Here is a 9,027-nt window from a genome sequence, read left to right on the forward strand (position 1 = left end):
GGAATGAAATAAAAATAATAAAAACACTTCTATCTCAAAATACTTAAAAAAAAAACCCTACAATGGCGATGGTGGTAGCTCTGGAAACAAAAATAGTGGTGGTGGTCAGGTGGCGATGGTAGAATTGGTAGTGATCGCAATGGTGGTATGGTATGGTGGTGGTCATGCAACGACATTGGTGGTGGCGGTGATGGTCAGGCAGCGGCGGTAAAAATGGTTGCGATGGTTATGACGACGTTGTTGGCAGCGGTGGTGATGGTGGTAACGCTGGTGGGAAGGTGGTGGCGGCGGCAGTGGCGACGGAGGTAGTGGTGGTGCCGATGGTAGTTGTGGTGGTTGCTGCTAGGTGGTAGTGTTGTTGAAAAAGTAGGATGAAGGAGGAATAGAATGAAAAAAAAAGAAGGGGGATGGGAAGGAATGGTTTTGATGGAATGAGATTCCCTTGAGCAACAAAACACCACCTTTTTTATTTCAACGCAATAAATCATTCCATTCCCTTTGTCATTCTTACATACCAAAGGCTACTTTAATTTCATTAATATCTGTTTCCTGGTTCATTTTGTAAAATTACCCAACAATTAGTTAATCTTAAAAATGCTGTTTTAAATACAAGTTTTAAATTTATATTTTGAATACATTCATGAATGGGAGGTGGTTGAATTAGCATTAAATATGCCACAAATAAAATAAAGAACTAAGAAATTACGTCATTTTGATTTTTGAAAAGTTACGAAAATAGATAACATGAGAACTCTAATTAAGATATAACCCTGATGGTTATTGAGTTGATTCCATGTGTATGGTGTTGGAGATCTTAGTCTCATACATTTCATTTTAGGTGATTGAGCTTACTTACGATTAATTGAAAAGTTAGAACATACACTGGCTTGAGTTATAAGGAGAACGGGTGCATATACTTAATCATGACTATTCTGACTTCGGTACCGTTGAACCTCTAAAATCTCTAAAATTTATTAAGGATGATGTTCCTAAATCAGAATTGGTTCGAAAGTGGCAACACCCCCTATGTTGATCATCATAGGTTGTCTAGTGAGTTAGACAATCAAAAACTAATACAATATCATATAACTAATACAAGTCCTAAGTTGTAAGTCAACAAGACCCATCAAGTCATCAGCAGAATATTAAGCGTAACGACTAGTTAAATATTCCTTTTGGCCTTATATAGACTTTTCATTGCACTTAAGATCATCTAAAACAGCAAACATTCATAAACCGTCATATCATTTCAACATCATATTCCAAACTTACAAAAACATTTTTTTTTTGAAAAAGTTAAAAAAAAAACATCTATATGTTCTACAACAAATATCCACATACCACCATATAGTATATAGTATAAATTTTGTGTGTGAGTGATGTGATAGTGGCACCACCATGGGGAGTCCAAAGCAGGTCCGGAACTAAGGACCCACAATGGTAACTCCTTGATTCCTTTTCGTACGCTTCTGCCACATCATCCGAACCACATCCGCTAACCTTATGGAGATCAAAGATTAAGATTGAAGACATCCATACTGGATGGAGAACATGTGCACAACATGTGACTTACATGTTAGTATAAGTGTATAAAGTTGAATGCATGTACATTAACCGCATATATATATGCCTTATAACTAGGTTTCAGATCTTCATATAAGTTTATTTCTCCAATCGTATTCAATGGAAACCAATTATCAAAACATTAATTTCCTCAAAACAAACATATGTAATTGCCACATTATTAGAAATGGCAACTAATTCCTACAATATGTAGGAAACATATAATTTGGGACCACTGATCCTAATAAATCAAGGGTGAACAATTGAGACGAAGACAGTATCTTAAATAATATGAAGTTAGAAATTGTCTGGTTGCAAGAAAGAAACTAGCGTCCATCATTGGCTTTTCATTTAAATCTAGTGATATCATATTCTAGTACTTATTTTAACCTTTTCTTTTACATAGTTCATTATCTTTTAGAAATTGTGGTATATGACTTTCTTTTCATAAAATGTTGATGCATTATTGGGATTATAACAACTTGTCTGGATTAATTAGGCTATGTGTAATGCATGGCTAAAAAATGTGGGCGATTTTTGACACGTGAATCACGTCAGTAAATGGACGATTTTCATTTTAGGGGTGTAGTGGTATTGTAGACCTACACTTATGATGTATGGATCGGCCGTGTACCATGTGAAGAAAACTTTTCAGAGATCTCGATCGATCCCTATGAAATTTGGACAATATTCGTCAGTGAATGTGGCACGATAACTATTTCTAGATGTTGGAAAGATGGTTGTAGAGTTCAAATCTTACAACAACTTGACTATCTTACAAAGGTGGTCCAGGTTTGTTAACTGTGATTTTCATAATAACGGTCCAAACCCCAAAACTATTGTGTTTTCATGCTAATTTTGTTCTTTATCACTCATTTGTGACCTGGACAATATGATCAAAACACATACAAAGCACCTGAAATCTCTTTATTAAAAGTTGTCTAAATCACACTAAAATGAAACATAACACATAAAACATTTGTCCATGACCTAGACAATCTTAACTTCTGGCTCATTAACCGGGTACCTATGAATACAATCAGCCCATGCACCATTAACCTTTGAACCCTCAATCTCTTTGTTACATTCCCAAACCGCACTGTTACACTTAAACCCGCTCCCAAACCCGATTTGCCACACCCTATCTCCTTTCTTCACTCTCCGTTTCGCTTCCATATAACCTAACTCATACCACAATGAAGAGGATGATGTGTTTCCAAATCTATGCAATGTCATCCTAGACGCTTCGACATCTTCTTGCGACAGTCGTAAGTGCTTTTGAAGCTCATCGATAACCGCACGCCCACCAGCGTGAATACAAAAATGATCGAACGCCTTTTTAAAGTCCGGAATGTAGGGTTTAAGGTTTAGCTTTAGGATTTTTCTACCGATAAGGTTAAAAAGAAAAAATAATTGCTCGGACGCGGGTAGAACCAACGGTCCAATGGTGCTTATGTTCGACTTTAAGGAGTTGGCCGCGATCACCATTAGATCGAGGTTTAATGCGATCCCGACATGACCTTCTTTGTCCTCTTCTTGTGTTACACAACGGTAAGATTTGTCCTCACAACCTTTGTGGGTCCGGACCACATGGACAAGTTTGTACTTTGCATGGTTACGTTGTGACCTTTTATTCGTCAGAAGAACGGCTGCTCCTCCCATTCTGAAAAGACAGTTTGGGAGGAGCATAGACCGTTCTTTACCCATGTAACTATTTGGGGTAATTATTTCGGTACTTATCACAACTGCGTACGACTCGGGGTGGACTTGGAGTAAATGTTTTGCGACGTCTATCGATATTAATCCCGCGCTACATCCCATTCCTGACAAGTTAAAACTTTTAATGTTACTTCTCATATTATACCGGTTAACCACCATAGCCGAAAGAGACGGCGTTGGTGCGAAAAGGCTACAGTTGACAATCAAGATATCGATATCTTTCGGGTTAATCCCCGTGTTTTGAAACAACGAATCCATGGCCGAGAAAATCACCACTTGGGATTCATCTCTAGCATCACTCATATTAGGGTTTGGTGGAAGATAATGCAAAGGATGTGGTAAACATGTTTCTTCACCTAAACCTGATCTCTCAAAGATCTTGACTTGGAAAGCAATGCTCTTGGGTTGTGATGCTAAAATGATGCGGCCATGTTCGACCGCTGTGGAAAAGGGGACACGAAGGCTAGATGGCGGCTTGAAACAAGCGAAATCGACTAGGTAGACGGTTCGAGGCTTGTTCAAGAAGTGGAATGTGAGAATGGAGATGATTAGTAAGGTGATAGTGAGTGTGTGGAGTAAGGAAAGATGGTTAAGAAGATGGTATGGGAATTGGTTAAATGTTTGTATGGATATTGCAAGGATTAGGGTTATGATGAGGAGTTTAGGGCCATGGTTGATGAGATGGTTATAAACTTGTTTTGGGTAGTTTAACATTGTGAAGATAGGGTTAGGGTGAGGTTTTGGATGTTGGAAGAAGTGAGTATGGAGGGTATATATGAATGGAAGAGGTAGGGGTAGTGATAGTGGAAGGTGAAAGATTTAATATTTAGTTGAGTATAGTGGGGATGAGGTAGATGAGAAGTTTAAATGAGGTTTATGTTTCTAGTTTCAACCTTATCTTTATTGTTAAAATACATGTTATAGTATTTCAATTTAAAAAGACTCATTTCTAATTAAAGACATAGTTTCTGGTAGCAGAGACAAAGTCTTTTAATTACGTTAAGATTTGGTTCGAGTCCCGTGAAGTAAAAGAAACTTGTCTTTCGAAAAAAGGTTTCAAACAAAGATAGGTACTATAGTAACTAACGAGTTGGAATGGGATTCGGGTAAATGGCTATATAACTAGTCCAGTTAAGCCTATTTAAACTAGACTCCAATTATACTGATTGGGTCGGTTAAACTGATGAACCGGATCAGATCATCGGATCGGATTTTAATTTTTAAACAGATAGTCCACATATAACAATGGGCTTTAACTCAAAAAGAGCCCATGCAAACAAAGCCGAAAAAAATAACAAAACAAGCTTCAAAACCCGGTCACTTGATTCAAATTAAATGGAGTCACCATTCTAATCACACTCTATCATATCATTTTATGCTCAAATTATATAACTGGAGTCATAGTAAAAAATCTCCGATTTCAATTCGGTTATACAGAAAGATAGATTGTTTATAGAAAGAAATATACACTTGACTCTTGACTCTAGATACAATGAGTACATGAACCGGTTTTTAGAGCAATCATTGAGGTTACTTACATCTTTCCTTTGTGTTTTCTTAACAAAATCGCATCAAGGAACTTGCCTTGGTTGACTATTATCGATGTTTATGTGATAAACCTTGAATAAATCTTAACCTAGACGTACAAATATTCATGCATTTCATCAAAAAAAAGGTGTGTTGGCGTGTTGCACCTTGCAAGTGTGTCGCCTCATATTTGGAGGCGACTACTTTTAAGGCATCGAGTTCTAAACTTCTAATACGTGATCATGACGTGTAATTCAAAGTCATTCTTAGGAATTGATGGATTCCGACTCAATGATTAAGAGGGACGTACATAATCGAGAGACGGGCCAATGAAGAGGAGGACCGTGGGAAAGTAACATGGCTTTCAACATTTAAGCACTCCTACATCTTTATACTTGATTCAAGAGAGTTTAATGTAAGAGTCATAAAACATTATTGAACTAAAAACACGTTTACATGTAGATAAAAAGAATTAAACAGATCATGAGACTGTTTCATCATATATAACTGGTGTCCAGAAGTTAAAAGTTAATGGTCTTTAGACATGGGTAAAAATTAATGGCTCGTTAAAGAGGTTATAATACATAACAGTTAAGTGGTTATCAATGAAATAAACAGACAAAAAGGGTTAGCCAAGTGAGTTGTCTTGTAGTTTTTTTCTGAAAAAGTAAATATAAAGTATTTTTATTAATTTTTTTTCGAATATTCCTGTCTTTATTATCTTCACAGTATCAAAAATGCACACTACCTTACCACAATTCTTTTGTTGACTTCCTACCATCTCTATTATTGGGGCATTTAAGTTACCAATTGAATTTTGAGTTCAAGCATTATCCATCTAGACCGTTTTCTCAGCTCTTGATTTTTTTTATTTTTTGTTTTTTCAAAAGGCATCCATTATATTGACACTTGTGTCTCTCTCAAATGGTTATTGGTGCTACTATAATTCAGAGCACGCACACAAGCTAGGAATCAAACTTAGGACCCCTGGAAGGAAACTTTTAAGAAAACCTCCTTGACCACCTCACTAAAGTGGTGATGACAGCTCGAGTTGGCTATATTATATAAAAACTTTAGTGTCATCATCCAAATGAGTTATAGGGTTTTAGGTAGGGGTGAGCAATAACCGAATCGTTAACTGAAACCGAACGGAAAATCGATGAAACCAAACCGAAATAACCGGAAACCAAAATAACCGAATTTAACTGAACCGCACCGAACTGTTCATTTTTTTTCATTTTTTCAAGCCCTTTTTCCTCTATTTCATGTATTATATGTATTAATAGTTTAATACTATCATTTTCATGTATTTATATCTCCACTTCATGTACTAATATCACAATTTCATATATTTATACCTTCATTTCATGTAGCTATACATTCATTTCATTTATTTAAGCATTCATTTCATGTATTTTTAAGCAAAAATTTAGTCCAAGTTTGATATTGGTTATTAACCGAAATTAACCGAACCGAACCGAAATGCCAATAACAGACCTGTGCACACCTCTAGTTTTAGGTCAATCGGTTCCGTGTTAATTAGGAATCCCGAATCCAAAGTTGGAGATCAATTCAGTTAACTTGGAACCTCGAATGAGAATAGTTCATTATGGTTCTACAAATGTATGCATACATGATTCCTGTTCCTTTTAGTAGCAGTTGCTTGGCATTTAATGCATATACGAATTCTTTTGTGTAGGTCCCTATTCGGGTGGATCTAACAACGTCTTTGGATCAACCTAACTTAGTGCTAGCGGAAATCACACTAAGCAACCAAGAGGTCTCGGATCTTGAGTTTATTTTCGGTTAAGGAAAGGTTAGTGAGAGAGAGAGAGAGAGAGCCGAGAGAGAGATAGAGTTTATGCAAAAGGTTTTCTATTGTATTTCTAACTTCCAACTTTTACTTCTCATGGCATGCTTCCTATTTATAGGGAAGCATGCATAAGTAGTAAAACATTTCTAATGCCCAATGAGCTTCTTTATAATGGACCGTGGCCCAACAATGTACAAAATGACCTATCGGCCCAAATATATAACTGAATCAATACAAAAGACTAACTTTACAAAACGAGGCCTAACAATCTCCCTCTAGTCATTAGTATTGAAACCCGTCGGTGTCGTATATCAGGCATTCGTCCTCGGTTAGTGGAAGTTCAACAAGTCTACGCACGAACTTGTTGAAGGCTTCCACTATCCGGTCGGTATTCTGACGTCCCAAATCCTCCACAGTTCCCAGTGGCTTGTTGTAGAGCTTCTTCACATCTTCAACGTGTAGTCCCATAAGCTCATGCTCGTCAAACACTTTGATCTCGTGCATACCACGGCAGTGAATGACGGCCTATCCGGTTGTGTTATCGAACTCCCAATCTATGAAGTCTTGGAGAGTGTTGGGAAGATAAGGCTCACCATGATAAATCTCGTGACATTCTTTCGGTGTCTTGTATCTCCACATCGTGTGAGGCTCTCCGGTAGCAGGGTTTATCTCTCTTGGGTTCTTGTACCTGCGACCCTTATTCGGCTCGAAGTCCTTGTAGTTGACTCTTGATTGTCGCTACAGATAAGTCGGGACCCAACTTTCCAGCGTACTTCCAGTAGCACCATGACCTAGAGCTTTCTGAAGATAGTTCAGATCAAGCTCAGGTAGAGTCTTCAGCTCGTGATGACTGAGATAGATGAGGTCCCCGCTGTAGCGTCTGATGGCCCAAACTTTATTCCGCTGATCATACCTTGCATACACGATCAGCGAGTCGTCATGATATGGATAGTTGAACACGCGGGCAGACGCATAGCTTGTGACCATGTGCGTCTTTCGCTTCTTATTTGGCGATTGTTCAATGACAGGATCTGTTGCAGGAGCCTCTGAAGCTTGAGCGGGAGGAGTATCCGGATTTGGCGAGTAGTTAATGTCCTCGTCTTGTTCATTTACCACCTTTTCCGTTTTCGTTCCCTCGATGAATTCCTCAAAGCTCATACCTGCATTAATAAAGTCAGCGATCACACCTGTATTGTCAGTCGGAGAGATGATATCTTTGTACAAGCTGTCAAGTAGTGAATCATCCTCTCTGACTTTGCTGGCTGAGCCGGGGTTAGCAGGGTCTTGAGCATCGTGTTGAGAGTGTGGAGGTGATTGAGTGTTAGCTCCACATCCACCTCCTGCCGCCCCGGCCCCTCCATCTCCACCACTACCGTTGCCACCACCATCATCATCATCATCATCATCATCATCATCATCAAAGCTGTCATGAACTTCATCGTCGTCGTCATCTTCATCATCATCATCATCCTCTTCATCACCATCATCTTATTCATCACCATCATAGCCACCACCAACACCGCTAGATTGGCCGCCCTGTTGTACTAACCGACCAACAGTTGCCTCTCCTTCTGACACAGCAACCTGTACGCCTCGCATGATCACAGAAGGACCTGCGGCAGGTTGCGAACCACCAACTTGAGAAGTCTCACCGGACCTTCTCCAAGTTCTAAACACAACATCAAGCCTATCCTCCAGACCATGAAATTCGTCTTCTTGAATGCCCATGAGGTCTGAGGCCGCCTGGTACTTGCTCACCATCTCTTCATTAGTCTTGAGCTGTAGCTCATTCAGACGGTCTTGATTCTTGACTCTTTCTTTAATGGCTTCCATGTCTGCTCTGAGCGTATCGAGAGAGGTGGAGGAAGCAAGTTGATTTTCCAAATCAGCAACTCTTGAGTTTGTAGCTTCCTTTTCAACATCCCACCTTCTCGTAGTATCTTCAATCTTCTTGTTTACGCTTGATCTGAGAGCACTAGCACTTGGTAAATTTCTTTCAAGTGTGGTCAATCTATCTCCAAGTCTAGTGTGATTGGCTCTCAGATTAGCGTTCTCAGAGGCCTCATGATTCATCAACGTCTGTAGATTCTGGATTCGGATGTGGAAGGTATTGGTCAATAACCGTTGATTTTCAGCAACTTCATCACTTGCTGCCTTCTGTTCTTCCAACACCCGGATCCTTTCCCTCAGATCCGCCTTTTCCTTTTCATCCTCGAGAGCCTTTTGCTTCATATCCTTAATGAGCTTGGGGAGTGCAATCTCTCGTTCCGCCCTTTTGGCGTTTGATTCGTCCAGTGCGACGATCCTATCGAGGATAGGATCAACGTACACTGGAGGCGTCAAAGACATCCCTCGGGAGATTGGTTTGGGTGAGATAATGGTGGATGGTGGGGTGGTGGTTGTTA

General features: G+C 39.2%; 1 pseudogene; it reads right to left on the minus strand.

Annotated features, from left to right (window-relative positions):
• Positions 1–2,553: 2,553 nt before the first annotated feature.
• On the minus strand, positions 2,554–3,996 carry LOC143553478 (3-ketoacyl-CoA synthase 5 pseudogene; annotated as a pseudogene).
• Between the last annotated feature and the right edge of the window lie 5,031 nt (positions 3,997–9,027).

Source organism: Bidens hawaiensis, unplaced genomic scaffold, assembly GCF_021521415.1.
Source record: "Bidens hawaiensis isolate Kalapana, Puna unplaced genomic scaffold, B.hawaiensis_p1.1 tig00017249_1, whole genome shotgun sequence".
NCBI classification, from domain to species: domain Eukaryota; kingdom Viridiplantae; phylum Streptophyta; class Magnoliopsida; order Asterales; family Asteraceae; genus Bidens; species Bidens hawaiensis.